The 18,411-nt window shown below is 43.5% G+C and overlaps 1 protein-coding gene across 1 annotated transcript in view; it reads left to right on the forward strand.

The window, feature by feature from the left end:
- The first annotated feature begins 1,490 nt into the window (after window positions 1-1,490).
- The window catches only part of RBPJ (recombination signal binding protein for immunoglobulin kappa J region), a 155,763-nt gene continuing 138,842 nt past the window's right edge, over window positions 1,491-18,411 (forward strand). Inside the window, exons 1-2 of the mRNA XM_074822293.1 lie at window positions 1,491-1,578; window positions 2,990-3,123. The gene's annotated coding sequence lies outside the window, so the exon portion shown is untranslated. The remainder of the gene's footprint in view (window positions 1,579-2,989; window positions 3,124-18,411) is intronic.

Below are 18,411 nucleotides of genomic sequence, written 5' to 3' on the forward strand. Positions count from 1 at the left end.
CAGTGTTTAAGACACTGTCTTGGAAATTAGGACTGTTGTGGTCAGTTCCCTGTTCCACCATGCTTTTGTCTGGCAGCAGGTATGTAATTTAGCCTTTGAGCTTCAGTTCCCTCTGTAAAATAGCAGTAATAGTTCTCCCCTTCCTTGGAAGGCATGATGAAGGTAAATACAGGGGTGGGGTTTTTTTGTTGCTCTAGAAAACATTTTTGGTTCTTGTCTGAGAAGTTTTCTTCATGGTTAGGAAAAATAGATCTGGATTTGTGTGGGAATCAGATATTCTGGTTCCAAGAACTTAAAATGTTCTGAAGAGTCTTTTCCAAAAGGAAATGACTTCTGAAACTTCCCAGAACTTTATACTGCTGAAATATTACACTCTGAGTATGGAAATTTTATATTTTTGGAGTCAAAACAGAAAATTCACCTGCTTTTCCCCATACTAATGTTTTTTTAGAAGATCTCCAAATTTGAGTATAAACTTCTACATGTAAGTTGAAATGCAACCCAATATGAATGTTACTACAGTGTCACAAAAAAGCAGAAAATTGGTCAGCTTTTGTTACTGGCCCAGGTACCTCAGCAATTTTTGGAGACTCAGCAGTTTCAATATTTTGACTTGTCACTTCCCTTGTCTTCTGTAACAGTGCATCTTCCCTTCTGACTTTTGCATGCCAAAAAAGTAGCTAAAAGTCTTCTAAAAGAGCTACAAGTACTGAGCAGGGGAAGCTGGGTGGCAGTTAAAGTAGGTGGGGAGGAGCTGGAGAAACTGCAGAGAGAAGAGTGTTCCTCCTGTAGCCCTGGAGAAACACCTTAGAGGTAGGGTGGTGGATATGAAGAGGAGACAGGGCATACTGGTCAGTTGAATGGGCAGGAGCATGAGGGTCATAGGACATAAATCCATTGGAATATGGCCTTCATAAGCTCTGCTGCTCACAGAGCAAATTGGGATACCTCTTTCCCTGTTTTCTGTTTCCTCCCCAGCAGATAAGAGGTAAATATTTCTAAAGAAAGTTCCTAGTCAAGACAAGGAGATTATTACGAGAAGAGAGCATTTAAGGAGAAGTTATATAAGTACCCTTCTCTCTAGCCTACCTTGAGAGGTCAGAAATCATAGAATAACTTGGGTTGGAAGGGACCTCATGCTGAAAAGTATCTTTCAGGTCACAGGGAAAGGTGCTTCTTTGCTATCAACTTCTTCCTGTAATTCAGTACAGTGAATGTCAGCAATACCAATCAGGGTAGAGGAGGAAGGTACTCCCATTGCTTCAGCAGAAATTCCTGTAGGAGGAGTCCTTCTCAGCCACCCATTCACTCCCAGAACTGGATGGCTCAGGCATAGTTTAGGAATGTATTTATTCTTTCACCCCGGATGAAGAGAAGCCACTGTGGATATTAACCAGAAGCATTTGCTTCCTGGTCTGTTATCTGTGACTTTTGGGGTGCCAGTGATTGTAGCAGGCCAGCTCTAGATCCAGATCTCCTTCCATCTACAGATATGAGGAAGGTATATACAAGAACTCTAACTTGTGCCATTACTGCCTGAACAGCACCATTAGGAGTCCTCTGAAGCCTGGAAAGCAGGTAATCTTAGTAACAGAATCTTCACTGTCTGCTTGTAGATTCCTCTGAAATAAGCTCCATTTCCCTGGTCCTTCTCGTAGTCATCCTGTGAGTGGCTAACACAGGCTTGCTGGATGTCCCATATAACAAAGAACTTCTCATAGTTCCGTCCAAAATCCCATATCCTACATTAAGAACTTGTGGGCTATTACTTCTCCCTACATTTTCTGTGTGTTTTTAATATGGATTATGTGATTTTTGTGGCCTCAGCTGCCTGCTCCCTGCCTCCCTCTCTGTGCCTCAGGATCAAAGCAATGATGCCAGCAGTACCACTAGATGAAGGAGCCTGTAAGGAGCTGTGAGGATCTAAGGCAGGCATTCCCATACATGAAGTCTGGCAGTCCTACTAATATGTCTCAGAATTCCTCCTAGCTGTTTTCAGCTGACAAGCTCTTGGTTCATAGCAAAAATTCTTGTTATTATTCCTTATGGCACTTAGCACAATAAAGTTTTGTCCCATAGCTACCATTCCAGCTATTCTTATGCACTGACATGGCCTCCCAAGTTGTTTAATCAGAACATTTTGTTAGTATACTGCTATTTTTGTGCCAAACAATTACGTTAAATTTGTCCTGAGACAGTTCTTTGAGGAACGCCACTAGTAAAATCTCTCCAGGCCAATGACTTCCCGTTTGTCATTTCCGCTTTAGCTGCTTCCATACTTGGCTTACAATTCTTGCAGCTACTAATTGTTTTCCATGTGACATTGTTCCAGATGCTTTGCTAAAGTCCAGATGGAGTATATCCCCTGAATTTTTGTCATGTTGACAAGCTGGTTACCCGATTAGGTAGCAAGATTAATACTCTGACATTGTTCTATTTTGGGAATTTTTGTTTGTGTCCACACTTTTCATTACTTCAGCGTTTGCCATGATGCTTGTGTGCTCTTCTGGAAAGACTGACACCTAGGCAGATGTTTTCCAAAAGAAATCCCAGAAGTATCCAGACATCCTCATACTCTTTCTGTCTGGATGCGTCGTAATGCATATAGAATGAAAGACTGGGTCTGTTAGAAGTACTTAAACATCATGAGAGTGACCTGCCTCTCTAGCCCAGGCAGAAAGGAGAGATGTTTGCTGGTTCCTTTCAAAAGCTCAGAAGTTTATATTCATCCTGTCTCTGTGCTATTGATTATTGACTCATAAGAACCAGGCCCAGCTAATAGAAAATTGCTATAAACATAGTACAAGAACACAAGGCTGGTTTTATTTAGTCAGAAAAACCATCACTCCTCAAACTCACAGAAGAGGAAGGGCAATTAGCAAGCATTATTGAGACAGAATGTGATTAAGTGAATTGCCACATCTGCATTCATTAGCAAAATTATTCAGGGGGGTGCAGAAGAATTTACACCTAGTTCTGGTTTCCACAGGTCATTGGGTGCCTATCACTTAGAAAGGCTCCTGACAAGGCAGGCAGGACATCCAGATAATGACTGCTTTGAAGAAGATAAGAAGTTTCCCTTTACTTCAACCCTTTGGAATCACAGAAGAGATACAGATAAAGGTAAAAATATAGTATTTCAATTGGGCCAGTGTTTTTAGTGGAATGTTACTGATGGCACTTTGTGATTCATTTGTGAACTGTTGTATCCTTTGGGAACTACCTGGAATATGATCTGTATGTTTTGTGGGCTCCTAGAAATTCTAAAGATGCCTTACTTTATACAATTTCATGCCCTATTTACAGCCAGTCACTTTGCACCACCCTTTTCTAGAAATTTTCCAATGATGGCATGGTCTAGCTAAAGTTCTGATCATCTCTAAGTCTCAGAAGAACAAAAGATATTTTGTTCCTGTTATTTTCTGTCTTCCAAGATAAAATAAGTTTGCATGCTACTCTCTGTTGAGACTGTCATGAATCTTCAAGACCAGGTTCTAATTCTAGCCCTAAATCTATGGAAGACTTCTTATCTGCTAGATTATTTTTTCTATCTACATGTGCAGGCAGACAGCTCCAATAGTAGAAGTGTCCATATTAGGTGTTCTGAAGGTAGTAAAGAAACACTTAATCACAAACACAGTGTCATTCTGAAGAAGCATTTAGGATTACCTTGCTTGGGAACTTGGCTCTTGGTGCAAATATCTACAACAGGTATGAGGCTCCTTACCACTTAATTCTTTCAGGATTCAGCAATTTTGTCTCATCTGCAGGTTTTGAGATGTATCAAGGGAAATACTGTAGTTCCTACTTATGGTAGGGACCTTCTTCACTCATGGTGTACCTGTCTTGAAATAGATTCCGAGCGGGATTTTCAGATCCCAACTATCTGAAAATATCTTCTGACATTTTCAAGACCATGTTCTGGGTGAAGACCCTTCTTTGCATATGAAACAGCTTATGAAACGTTACCTCTACTGCATATAAGCAGTGTGGTAGTATTTATGTCTGCTTCACTGATGGATGAGATGCTTCCCTGGATGGGAACAGAAGTTGTACGCTCTGTTCTCTTGTGCTAGTTAATTTGTTGACTGTCCTGTTACCATTAAACTTCTCCCTCAGAAACATGGCAGGGGAGAGCCTTTAAAACTGTCTGCATATTCGAAGTGTGTGTTCTTTATGGTCAGCTTCATGTGAGTATTTCTGAGTTGGATGCCAGCTGTTACATTGAAAGTCTTTCTCGTAATTCTAATGGATTTACCATCTTGTATCATTGTAGAAAACATCACAGTGATACTTTATATAAAGTAATGAAGGAAGGGCCACATCCACTTAAATTTGCAGAGGCTGGGCATCTGCGGAATTACTATATTTACTACAGTGTTGTTCCAGTGTTGCTGTTGTAGGAAGTGACAGGTAGTTTTTGAAGATGAATTATGCAAAGGAAGGGATGCGAGGTGTTCCTTGGGCAGGAACACCCTTGCCTCAAACCAGGTGAAAGCGTAATGCCATGTCTGCTCTGAATGTTGGGGGTCTGTCCAGTGTGTTTCCACAGTGTTTGCATTTCATCAGTCACAAGGGTGTCCTGGTTTGAGCCCAGAGGGAAACTGAGCACCATGCAGCTGTTCCCCCCCAGCACTGGGAAGGAGGAAAATTATTTGTAATAAGGGCAGAGAGGGATGGCTCATCCATTACAGGTCAAGGGCAAAAGACAGACTCCTTAGGGGAAGATAAAAGAACATCACTTTAATTCAAACACTAACAAAAAAACCCACTTAACAGACAGAGTGGGACAGTGAGAAGTGTTACCACATCTTAAAAACGCTTCCCCCCCTCTTCCCAGGCTCAGTTTTGTTTCCAATATCTCTACCTCCTTCCTGCCAGTGATGCAGGAGCAGGGAATGGGGGGTTTTCAGTTGGTCCCGCAGCTCCTTCCTCTAAGAGAGGGGGAAGTACTCCCCTGTTCCACATGGTGTCCCTCTCACAGGAGACAGTTCTCCACAAACTTTCTCCGACTGAGTCCCTCCCACAGGCTGCACCGTTTCCCTAGCTGCTCTGGCGTGGGTCACTCCGGTGTGTTGCAATCCTCCCAGTGCCGAACTACAACAGCAGGGGCTTCTTCCCATGGAGTCCCAGCCTTCTTCGGGCACAGCCGCCTGCTCCAGTGTGGGGTGCTCCACAGGCTGCAGGCGAATCCTGCTCCTCTGGTGACCTCCATGGGTGGCAGGGGGGTGGCCCTGCCATCTCACCATGGGATACAGGGGTGCTTTCTGCTCTGGCACACCTCCCCCCCTTCCCCTTCATTCTTTCCACTGCCTTCAGTGTTTGCAGAGGTGTCCTTCTCGTAACTCCTTCTCACAAGTCCTCAGCTCCCTCTTAGGTTTCCCTTCTTAAATACATTATTGCAGAGGCACGGCCACCATCGCTAATTGTCTCGGCCTTGGCCAGAGGCGGGTCTGACTTGGAGCCAGGGGAGCTTTGAGAAGCTTCTCACAGGGGGCCACTGCTGCAGCCCCTTGCCCTGCTACCAAAAACCCTGCCACACAAACCCAGTATAAACGGTCATCAAGAATCTTTGCTAGGATGATGTTAACTCTAGTTGAACCTTCAATTCCAGATCTGAGGTAGAAGCAGTCTTTCCATTGTTCCTTCACAGATGTGCTGTCTCAAAAGCAGTGGTATCACAAAATCACAGACTATATACTAGAAATGACTATTGGAGATCATCTGGTCCAATCCCCTGTTCAAAGCAGGGCCAACTCCAGAGTCAGATCAAGTTGCTGAGGTCTTTTGTCTCAGGATTACATGCTGTCTTGTAGCTAGTCCTCCAGGCTTGGATAAGTCAGTACAAAACATCATCACCTCTGGGAACACTGCAGAATCAGTACCTACTCATATGAAATCTATGTGAAAGTATCATCGTGTGTTTTGGTGCAAAGCTCATTAGACTGTACCAGGGACTATGGTGTTGATCATCTCCAGACTTAACACCCGTGCCTTGGAGAAAAAACATTCTTACAGTGATTCCCCTTTGTCCCTTTGCTGTGTGTTAGTTAGATGGCATAATCAATGAATGCCAGAATAAGCTTCTGTGCTCTCTTGAGGGGACCAACACCAGGTTCATCATTCCATTAAGTGGATTTATCTGTCCTGCCAGGAGGCTCCATTCAGCCTGCAGTATTTTTAGGGAAGTGGTGGGTCATGAAGTCTCAGTCTTTAGCTGAGTAGGGGCCTGTCCAGTGAACATTCTCATTACATGTCCATAGTACAAAGAAAAGCTAGGGGGCTGTATTTGCTTTTCCCACCACAGATGTGGAAATGGTAACCAACAGTTACTGTCTAGTGAGACTATGGGTGGAACGGGCTTTTGAAGAGGTGTTTGCACTGCCAAGAGAGGTGAGGAGCTATTTCTGGGCGAACTGGCCAGCCAAGCTCCCTTTTGAAGGCTCACTGGCAGGAGGGCTTTGGCAGCTGGAAGGCAGACATGCAGTGGGGCACGAATGATAATCGCACCTCTCTCTGCCCAGGAAAACAAGACCCACGGTCACATTTGTGCGAACTCCTTTTACTCATCAGCAAAAGAATGGGGGCTGCTCAACCCAGTCCAGGACAAGAAGAGAACCATCACTCCAACACACCTCAAATGGTCCGTAGCGTCTACTGATCTTCGGCCTAGGCAGTGTTCCTGTTTCTCTAAAGGAGGGCTACTACCATTTGGAAGCCCTCTATGCAAGCTCTTGCCAAACACTCCTCTCATTTCCCTTGGGCTGGAAGTCATTTTAGATTTGCCAGCTGGGACTTGGCCCCTGGGCTGATTCCAGCACCTGAGCCTAGTTTAATGTCAGAGTGAGCTGGCTGATCCCGTGGGACGTTACAGTGTGTCCTGACGCAGGTATTGCTTGGAAAGGTGCTGCCGGACTTCTGCAAGGAGGTTGAAAGTGACGGTATCAAAGCTGAGTGGTGGCAAAGCAGTGATTTCCAGCTCCTTCTGATGTTTATTTCCTGGTGAGTGTCATGTTTAACAGTATTCTTAATGGTTGTGGTGGTAGCAAGAAGTGATATAGTAGTTGCTTTGCCTATTTCTTTTGTTTTGAATTTTAGAATATCTGTTACTAAAGATATAATTACCCCTGCACCTCAGAAGAACCCCCAAAACAGAGACTAATCAACTGGATAATTGATCAATCCTAAGTGTCTGAATGTAGGATGAAACTTCTGGTTTAATATTTTCTGTGCTGCTTATTTTCTAGTGAAAGTAAATTGCCTTTTGATATAAAAGACATGGTTCAGTCTCTAGGGAACCCTGTCTTTGTATTCTTCTTGTGCATTATTATTTAAAAAAAACCCCAAACCAGTAGCCTGAGTGATCACAGCTGACAAATGCAGACTTTGTTCCCAGGAAAAAGGTAAAAGGGAAGAAAAATTGCATTCAATTCTGTTATGTAACCAAGAAAATAAATTATTTCAGAGAAGAATTGTGCTAGATTTCCCCCCTCAAATGCATTGTATATAACTAACACAATTAATTATGTTCACAACCAGGAACAAGGATGTTTGATTCACCTTGTTTTACAAAAAACAAAGGGTCCTTAATCTGTCGAGTGCCATGCTAATAACAATTGAAGATTGTTTATGAATACTGACAATGGGTCAGAGATTGGGGAGTTATGGGATGAGGAGGATTGTTCCCATGTACATTGATGGCAACAGTAAAAGACTGAATGGTTTATCTGCAGTCGTGGTTGTAGCTTTCAGTTAAAGTCTGGTTTATATTCAAAGCTCTTGCCAAACATTTTCTTCTGCCAGTTTCTGGATTATTTATCGGCTCGGATTGACATAATAAGCTTTGGGCCCGTGATGTAAGTCAGATGTCTAAATCTGGCCTTGTATAAGGAACAGACTGGGTTTTCCCAGCCTAACAAGCCAGAACTTGGCCTATCAAAGGTGTCTGCCATGAGGGACTAGAGAATTAATGAAGTCTGACTCTTGTCTGTGGAGGCTGCTTTTGAGAGTGATACTACTCTGTGGCTAGTAAAACTAGGCCGGCATCCTTTCAGCATCTTTCTTCAGCAGGGTTGCCTCTTTCACAACTATCTGTTATGTATGGTTCCTTTTCCAGCAGCTTCCACCTGACCAGCTGCTTTCAGCGGGCCCCCTCAGCACAAAAGTGTTGAAGCTTTTGCTCTGGGGGTGGCTGCTTGGGGAGCTAAGGGCCATGCATTCTCACAGGAGGGAGGAAGCCTGAGCTGTTGTGAGATATGTTCCTCTGAGTGGGTCTTCATGTGTGGGGAGTTGTGCGTGAATTCACAAGCCCAAGCACAGTTGGCATCTGTTTTCTCAGGTATAAATTCTGGCCCCTCTTCCATCACTCAGTATTTTATAGGCTGAAGAATTGAAATGCTCTTAAATTGTGCTGCTGGTCTAAGCTGAGGAATTACTGAGGAAGTCAGGCATGCTTAACCACAGGGCTCCCAGAGCACCTGCCCTGGAGGAATCCAGGTTATACTGCAAGCAGTTCTGGCATTGCCCATGGTTCACATCTCTGTGCACTGTCCTGGGTGACACCTTAGCTGTAAGCTGTTTGCCTCCCCCAGTGTTTAGTGCAAATATGCCAGGTGGTTGTGTGCCTGTGGGGAATCTCCTGGCAGGTTTGTGGTGCTTGGAGAGGTAGCCCTCAGGGCCTGTCATCAGTAGACTTTCCTTGCAGACACTTCTGGACACTGACAATGTTTCTTCTACCCCAGTCCCTGGGTAACTGAGGTGCTAGCTATTACATGCTTCATCTGAGAAATCTCTTGGCCATTTTTGTGACCTCTCTAGGGATGTCAGCTAGAAATGCTGGATCCCAGCTTACACTGCAGTTGTGAGGCTGTGCAAGCATTTGCTCCAAGACACCATTGTCTATTGTTTTTTCCATTATAGAGTTTTGGACTCTAGCAATTTCAGAAACATTTGACCATACCCTTAAGACAAATAACTCAGCCCAAAATATACTTCTGGGAGGAGGCTAAGCAAACCTCTCGTGATGATCTTCAGAGTAGTGCATGTGCTTTATGAACTCTCACGTACAACACATCAGTTAGTATACCAGGAGGTCTAGATCTACTGCCAATGATTTGTTTCCTTGCCTGCTATAGAAATGATATATTTAAAAATAGTCATAATTGCTTCTCAGGTTTATTACATGGGATGAATGAGTCTCAGTGGGGATGCTGTTCCTCACTGGGGATGTCTCTTCCCTGCTGTGGCTGGTTTATTCCCACAGAGTTTGCTGGGTAACTAGAGTTATGCTCCTTAAGACAGATGGTTGCACTTGTGCTTTGCCACCTGTGCTTCCTGAGGACAATGTTGGGCTCTGATTGCTGAGAATGATGGTTCTTCATTCTCTGTTGTGGTGTGGCAATAACTCCTCTCTGAACTTTCATGCCTGGGCTTAGGTAGACATACTGGTAGTTTAGTCCTGTTTCTGCTTAGACTTTTCAAGACCCAGCAGTCCTTTGAGCAGGAGACTTGTGTGTCCTGCAGGAAATGTAGTTACTTGCATACTGAGTATGTGCCTAAGCAAACTGTCACAGTCTTGACAGGTTATGTGGAAAGAGCATGGCTGGGTGTAAGATCTCAAGGTGAATCAGCTTGCAGGTGTATTGGGTTACCTGGTGGGCAGCTTGCTGCCAGGCTTTTTTGTGGCCTTTCTGTTGGCTGTAGCTTCTCTCTAGGCACATCTGATCAGACCTGCAACCAGCATGGGAGGTCATGGGACAGAGGGAGGTTACAGTATGAGCTCAGGTGCTGCCCTCAAAGAACTGGATGAGAGTGAGGCGTGTGCTCAAACTGAGAAATCCAGCAAGTCTTTCTACCTGGGGCAGGGTAAAAGGTCTCTTCAAGTCAATCCAAACTTCACATTTTCACTCTAGACTCCAGCCTGTTTCCTGAAGGAACAGACCCACTTTGGAAGGATGGATGCACTGCATGCAGTGATGGAAAATATAAGGTCAACAGGCCTTTAGGGAATCTCACTTGCTATTTAGTAAACAAATACTTATTAAAAAAAAAATCCCTAAGAAACCATGGTAACCTTGTGATGACCTTACTGAGCTGCAATCCATATGGCTGCTTTGTGACAAGGGTTCTGCAGGCTGTTGTTTTATAGTACTAAATGACCGTAGCCTACTTCAGAACAAAAGAAGGCATATTTATTTAATTTTTCATGGTTAACAAGCCAGTGTTAATGAACAGGCAGTCCTAGTATTTTCTTTGAAAAAAATTCATTTTTCTCCTTGGTTGTACAGAAGTCATAAGCCAATTCCTGCCATGCCAAACAATCAGCCTCAGGCTCCAGTTCGGCAAAGCACTTGTGTGTTTACTGAAATGCTACTGTCAGTGGTACTTACACATCTGTTTAAAGTTGGAAATGATAATTTAAGAATTCGACTGAATCGGGGTCTCGGTGGTAATGGTTTTAATTGTAGTGTAAATCCAGTCTTCCCATTGACCAGTAGATGGGGCAAGTGAGCCTCTTATAGTTATGGTCAAGCTTTTTCTGAATGCAGGGTTAAAATGTAGCTCTCGTTGGCTCTTAGTTCAACAGTCTAGTTTGAAGGCTCTTTACCTTTGTACTGTAAGGGTAAATTACGTACTTTGACGCAACTGGACTATTTTCTTTACAAACATGTGTCGTAAACAATTGTTCTGTTCCTTGAAATTCTGAGATTTAAAATGATGTTCCTTTCTTTACACAGGGATGGAAATAAATCTTTTGAAGGTTTTGTTGTGCAAAGATATGAGAATGAGTGTTCCCTCCCCAAAACTAGCCAATAGTTAGGTGTTTACAACGCTCGCGGGAATGCAAAGGATCCAAGTTTGAGTCCCTGGTAGTCTTCCATGTGTACCAATGACAAGATCACCTTACTTGCTTTTGGGTCATCTTCTCCAATTCTCTCCTCCAAAAGCTGTTGTCACTTTTATACATTTATCGATGCACCAGACTTGTACAGCCTACATGAGTGACCATAGTTGCTGGCCACAGTTGCTTTCTGCCCACACTTCTGGCTTCCTGTTCACACTTCATGTGAGGTACTTATCCAAAGAGACGCTGACTCTCGAAATAAGTCAGTCCCTGAATACTGCCTATTGTAAGGAGTAAAAGCTTTTTCTTGAACACACAGGAATGTAGAATCCTCAGTTTCCCTTTAGCCACAGTCACAGTTCTCCATGTTCTTCTACACATTAGCTCCCTAAGTGTGCTCTGCTTTGTCCCCACTCCTTGGAGCTCAGCTTGGTAGTGTGAGTCCTGAAGGTGGTTGTGTTCTTGCAGGCAGATGCAAGAACAGTTTGCTGCCTTACACTGAGGCAAACTCCAGTGCAGAGCTCAGTGACAGTGGGGAGCTTTTGCTTGTAGATATAGACGAGATACCATTGTTTGGCTAGTTGGGTGTATCTTGCCCTTGTGGAAGCAGCTCCCACTGTTCAGCCTTGAATAAAAGGTAATGATGTATCTATCCTGTTTTATTTTAGAGTGGGGCAAGCTTCCTGAGCTTGGGTGGAGGGGTGAAGAAACCTGTAAACTGGATAGGCCAGGCAAATACAGCATGTTAATATAAAAGAAAACAGCTTGGCTAAAGATATAAAAAACCCAAACAAAACAAACAACAAAACCCACCTCTTTCTCCTCAAATTTTCAAAAACTGAAATGGGGAAATAGATGTGAGCCTACCTTCTCAGATATGTAGGGAGAGCCTCAGCTGCTGGGCTTTTAACTAGTTTAGCACAGGGGTCTGTGTGCCGCCATCTGTCATTATCTGTTTGTGATATCTAAAACTTCTCTGTGTGGGAGGGAGCATGGAGGAATTTCTGGCTGGATTAACATGACTTTGTGCTCTTGCTAGAAGCCATTATGTGGTTAAAACTAAGATGGGCAATACTGAATACAGAGGGGTACAAAGTTTAAGCTGGTGTAAACTGACAGCAGCTCCTTTGCAGACAGTGAAAGTAATCAGGCTCTACAGACATCTAAACTGGTAAGAGTCTGGCTCACCTTCTCTTAAAGTACATTAAACAGAATCTAGGCATTACCTTAACCTATTCCATATTTTGGAGGAGCAATTTCTGTTACCTTCTCCTCGTATCACTCAAAGGTTGTCCCAGCTTCTCTCTCTTTCACAGCCTGGTGATGCCCTCAGACCTCATTTCCAACACTGCCTCCTCCACAGTGAGCAGCCTGTGGGCTTCTCACAGCCAAATTCCTACAACCTGCCACGGTCCTGCTTTCTTCACTTTCTATTCAGTCTACTGACAGTCCTACAGCAAAAATTCCTTTGGCTCCTGCCATATCTACCTTTGTCTTTGAATGTTTTCATTGGCTCACTATGTTTTGAATGAAATTTAAATTTCTCAGTGCATTTTCAGCCAGCATTTACATTTTGCTCGTTGTGTGTATCTTGACCATCCGGCATCCTCTGACATCACCCCTATCTTTGTGGTCTTCCTCTATTTTTTTTTTTCATATCCTTCCCTGTTCCTGAAAAGATGTTCTTCTAATAAGCTGAGCAATGTTACTAGCACTCAACCCCCCTACTTTCACGCTCTACTCCTGACCTTCCCTCAAGAGCCAGTGATTTTTCTCTTAATTTTCTGCTTTGTGGATGGAAAGAACTGCTCCTGGGGTAGGTATAAAGCATGGCTCAGACTGCACAGGCTCCTCAGGAACATGGGTTGTGACACAAATGCAGTGTGAGGCAGCTGGAAACACCTACAGCATGCGGTGGTTTATAGTAAGCCAACTGTTCAGTGACACGCTGGCCTCTGAGGAAAGCTATGTGTGCTGTTAGCCAGAGGTATCTCAGGAGGATTGAGAGTCTGTCTGTTATTTGGCTCCTCACAGACAGCAGATGTTCCATGAGAAGGTGAAACATGCAATAAATGGCTGTATTTACTTGAAGCAAATTAGAGCTCAAAAGGCAGTGGTCCAGCCAAGTGTGTTTACTGCTGCGGGACTGCTTTTCTGTTGATGCAGCATCTTTCACCCAAAATCTCTGAACATTTTGAAAGCATTAACAAAGGTAGGCTAATGCCAGTGTTTGCAGACATATTTGAGCCAGCTTTTTACTCCCTGTTTTGTATACTGCCATCCATACAGCCTCCACTGAGTTTGGTACTGCTATGGCTACTTGGCCAAGTGTTTCCTTAGCTGCATAGATGGTTTCTGCAGCTGGTGCTGAGCTCGTGCTGACACAGCTACATTGGTAACAGGACCTGAGTGGGCCACTGCATGACTAGCTCAGGTAGGTACATGTGAGCTACAGTGTAAAGATACATTTATCCTATTTTTAGGAGGAAAAAAAAGTCTGAGACCTGGACTGAAGACAAAAGACAAGTCACAGAGATACATCTCTCTTTTCTACTGCTTCTTCTGAGGAGAGAGAAATGGAAAAAGTGAAATACCGAGTAGATTATCACTAGTGAAAATAGGTTCAGGCTAGGTTGTGCCATGTCTACGTGATGAGTGAATGTTCAGCTAATAATGTCCAATACACGGAAGTGTCCAGTGACAGAAGGGAGAGAAGTAGTCTCTTTGTGTGCATGCGTATTTTTCTCATGGACCAACAGATAGCTCTTTGGATGCTTATTTTGAGATCTAGAGGTCACTTGTTAGTCCTTAGTGGCATATAGAAGAGGACTGTATCTTTAGCCAACAGCAGGGTGTTAATGCAGGAATTTCATATTGGATTTCTAGTAAAGAACATGCTGCCAAATAAATATCACCTGGTTCTGGGTATGTGCCAGGGGTTAGGTGATGAGTTAGGACCCAGAAGAACTGCACTGCCCTGAACAGTTTCCAGCAGAGCCCTGGAGACTGATAGCTCCAGGATGACGAGGGGGCTGGCTATTCCTCTCGGGTGAACTCCCAGATAATTGTGATAGAGGGCTCCTCTGCGATGGTCTGGTGGTCCTCTACTCACAACATGCTAAAGGGGGCAATCTCCAAAAATTCTTGGAATGGACAAACAGCTTATGTCCTTCCAACTTGCTTACATTTTTACTGAGAAACTCACATTGTTCCCCTCTCCTCCTTTGCTCAGCTCACTCCTGGTGGTTTCCTGCGGACATTTCCCCCAAATGACCTTGCTAGAACCAAAGTGAAACAAAAGGCACTACCCACATTCTGCTTTGAGTCCCTTAACTACAAAATGTTTTCAGTCTGTGGAGAGTGTTTTTTCCTCTCTCATTCTCTCTCTTCCTTGGCTGCCTACAGTGACAGCCGTATCTGTTTGACTTGAGGGAAGCCTTGCATGTGCTGTGAGTGGCTCCTTCTGCTAGTAATTTGTTCTCTGGAGCCTGTTGCCTCACAGTATAAATACATTTCTCTGTTTAGTACTTTCCCTTTTTGTTCCCCTGCTGCTGGCAGTGAGTTGACCCGCCCTGTTTTGTTTTTCAAATTTATCTTTCTTTGCCCTTCTTATATGAGACAAAATCACAAGATTAAATTAACAAAGATGTATTATTGGTGCATACTTTTTTTGGTTGTCTTGTGCTGCACTAAAAGTTCTGCATAAAATGGGAGTTAAAATGCAGCTGACATCCTGGAACAATATTCAGTTTGGTCCTGGGGCAGGGAATAAGAGTTTATCCCACTTCAAAAAGTCTAGCGGTGTGTGCTGAAGAGACAAAGTCTCTGTATAAAAAGCATTTTTCAGACATCCTGCCATGTAAACTCAGTCTTTTTCTAAAGAGTCTTAATCTGGCCCATTCCATGTGTGTATGCTGCTAGAATGACCAGGATGTTTAGCACATCAGACCTAGCTTTGCAGTGGTGAATGTAGGTACTGGAAGTTCTCCAGTCCTGGTAGTATGCATGCCCCTGCAACCTCTAGCTCAGAGTAGGGTAAATATTTAGAGTGGCTGAGCCCAGTTTGGGCTCTGTGCTGTTTTAACTAGATCGTTCCTGCCTAATTTAAAGCTGGTTTAGGCATTTCTCCACCACACCAGAATCGCTGCTGAGTACACATACCCCTAATTGGGTATGATGAAGGCCACAGTCATGTTTTTCATGGTTCCAGGCCTGATGCTTAGAGCACTTGAGGTTGTTTTTACTGTATGAATGTGACTGCATGTGCATTTTAATACAGGGAAAAACAGACTGTGATAGACTAATGAAGTCAGTAGGGTGGTTACATTTGCTTACTTTCTTGGAAATCTTCATCATTCCTGTCTTCTTTGGGATGAATAAAAGGAATCTATCAACCTAGACAATATTCTTTCTGGATATTTTTGAATCTTTTTATAGCATAAATAGGTTTCAAGTAACATAAATCAAGCGGGTTTTGCTTTCTCTTCCACTGATTTCTTCTAAGCAAAGGACATCTCCGTGCACAGGGTAAAAAAGGCAAAGAGAAACTAGTCCTTTGCCATTTGCATTTTACAAACCAGATCTTGGAAAAAAAAATTACTTGAAGGAGGGGAAATTTGTCACCTTAACATTGCAAATGATGTGAAACCAGAATGTCCTCCCACCACAGCATATGTTTGTGGTGGGTAGGCGGGAGAGATGCAGGGAAGAGGTGATGGTATAAAAATACCTTGTAAAAACAAATGTTTGGCTAGGGGAGAGAGTTTGTCACTTCAGCTAGACTAGAGGGGGGAAACCAGACAGACAGGGGGTGGATGCAGGGGGAGGGGAGGGAGAACTTATGTCACTTCAGCGAGGTAAATAACTTGACAGTGTCTCAGAAATAGCAGTCAAATAATTAGCATGAGAAGATCAGATATTAAACAAGTAGGTGACCTAGAAAGTTAAGAGGAAGGAGTAAGAACTATTTAAACAGAACAATGAAGAGTGTAAGAAACAGTTAAACATGTGGCAAATACCCAGCAGAAAGGTGACAGGCAGAAACCCTGAGATAAACTCTTCCTGCGTTTTCATGAACTGAGAAGTATGATTTTTCTCATTTGTCCTTACAATAATTCAGACATGCCAGGTCGAATCCAGAGCAGGGGCTCTGTACGGTAACATGACTGCTAAATGCAGCTTCGTAATGTATTGCTAGCATGGTGCTCTCTGCGCAGGACGTTTCTCTCCACATGCCATATGGAACAGTTTGTACACTTCACAGTGTCCAGTACCACGCAAAATCGAGCAGACACCAACATGACCACCCACAACAGCAGCCAGGGTGGAAAATGACAGTTTGCCTTGTCATGCTCAGGAGGAGTTTGTATGCTGTGGTGGGAGACTGACATCTCCACATCTTGGGAGCTGTCGGGTGTGGGAGCTGGCAGGAGGGAGGGTCAGGAGGGATGACACTCGGTGCCCCTGCGCAGTTCAGGTTGGCAGTAGCAGCTGTCAGCGCTGGGAGGACAGTCTCCTTCCTATGTGTGAATTTATAGTTTTTATTTGGTTTTAATTGATTTGTCTCAGTGCTCAAAAAGGCGCCTGGCCCAAGGAAGAGTGGGTGAGAAAGAGAGAGAGACAGAAGAGGTGGGGAGAGGGTAGGCTGGTGAGGTGCCCTTTACATCTAGTAATCTTTTATCCAGACATATGCTGCCCTGTTTTACAGACAGCTTCAGATGCTGCTTTCCTTTCTGCTTCTCCTTATTCCCTGTTGCTTTAATCTCTGGAAATTTGGAAGTGGCGTGAATGGATCTCTCCATGAAGAGAAGGTGCTTTGCTAAATCAGACAAAACCTGCCCTCCTGCCTGCTCTCTTATTTTGCTAGGAAGTATGCCATTCTCCTGCCTTGGTGGTGACTTCCCCCATGATGTGGGACCTGCAGAGCTGAGATGGGGCGAGCAAGGCTTTGGTGCTGTGCACAGTGGGTCTGCACCTCTTGCGAGGGCTTATGGCAACCCGCCCTCTGTGCTGACAGACTGGCTAGTGGAGCTTCAGAGAGGGATGGCACTGTTTCTAGTGCAGGCCAGTTTTCAAGGGTGGCATATGCTATGTAAGCTCATTGTTGCCCAATTTGCAATCAAGGATGGAAGAAGATTCATCTCTCTTCTTCTCCTCTGACCCAAAGCATGCTGTTGCACAGGGCGGGACTTTCCACTAGTAGGTGTTCATACAAATTTGGCTATATCTGGCTATCTTCATATGTTGGTCTGCAGTCATTTCGTAATTGCATTCCACAGAAAAGCAAAGGGTATTTTCCCCCTTCAACAAATTTCGAAGAAAATACACTAACAAAACATTGTTAGAGAAATTTTGCACGCTCCAGTCAGCAAACTGAAACCTAGAATACCTTCTGAGACCTTATCTGTGCAGCTGCCTTGTTGCTTTTTCCTCCAGGGCTGACTTAGGGTAGCTGTGGGGATTAGTAGTCTGAGTTCCCTGACTTACATGCATGTAATATTAATGAAATATTTTGGTGGAAATCTAGCTTTTACATTTCAGATTTGTTTCGTTGCACCAGTTGGTGGATTGAAATTGCCATCACAGCAGCTGCCTGAATATCATGTAACGCAACATGCCTTGATGCCTTGTCATATTTCAGTGTTTGCTCACAACACGAACAGTCCCAAGCATTGTGTTGGCTTTTTTTTTATGAAGGTCCAGAGTTATTGAAATAGAGAGGATCTTTTCACTCCACTTTCTCACAAACCCACAAGTTCTCATGCCTTTCCATTATGCCTTCCTTCCACTGATTTAATGATTCACCCTTTACTGTACAACTGCTGTGGGGCACTTGCACCATGATAAGAAACGCAATACAGAAAGACTATGTAGATGCTTCTGCATACGCCTTACTGAATATACTGAGCATATAATGCTGTAATAACTGAAGAGTGGATGCTATAATAATGAAAGCTAGGAGATGTACAATTAGTCAAGAACTTGTTACTGGAGATGTTAAAACTAAAACCTAACACTTTTCACAGAAATTCAGGGGTTATGATGAAACACTTAGGGGAGTTTCTTATGTGTGGCATGCAATTTCTGATAAAAAAGAGAGAAAGAGAGAAGGCAGGGTGATCTCTGAGATATACAAGCTCTAAGTTCTCAGGATGAATTAGAAAAAACAGGAATATGAATTCATCTCTCCAGTACTGTAGATAAGTGTCCTAACTATTAGGCTTTTGAGGAGGGTGCATGAGTCTGGTTTCTGCAGTTTCTTTGGGTGAAAGCTCTCAGGGTCTTCGTTCAATTCTAAAATTCTTCCTTTTTTTTTTTTAACCTGGGATTAAAAGTTTATGTTTTTGCAAAATGGAAACCTTGTTATCCAGCCAGCTAGCATAATAAAAGTTGTCTTGTGAATGTGAGGCAAAGAATAAGAAGAAAATGTGTTGTTTCATTGGCTCTGTGTGAGAGGAAAGTCTGCACTTCATTTAAAAGTCCAATGTAAATATATTTTTGCTAACTTTGGCTTGTGACAGATTAAGATTTGACATATTCTCATTTCTCCTTGTGAGCTGCTAAGGATT

Source organism: Strix aluco, chromosome 4, assembly GCF_031877795.1.
Source record: "Strix aluco isolate bStrAlu1 chromosome 4, bStrAlu1.hap1, whole genome shotgun sequence".
NCBI classification, from domain to species: Eukaryota; Metazoa; Chordata; class Aves; order Strigiformes; family Strigidae; genus Strix; species Strix aluco.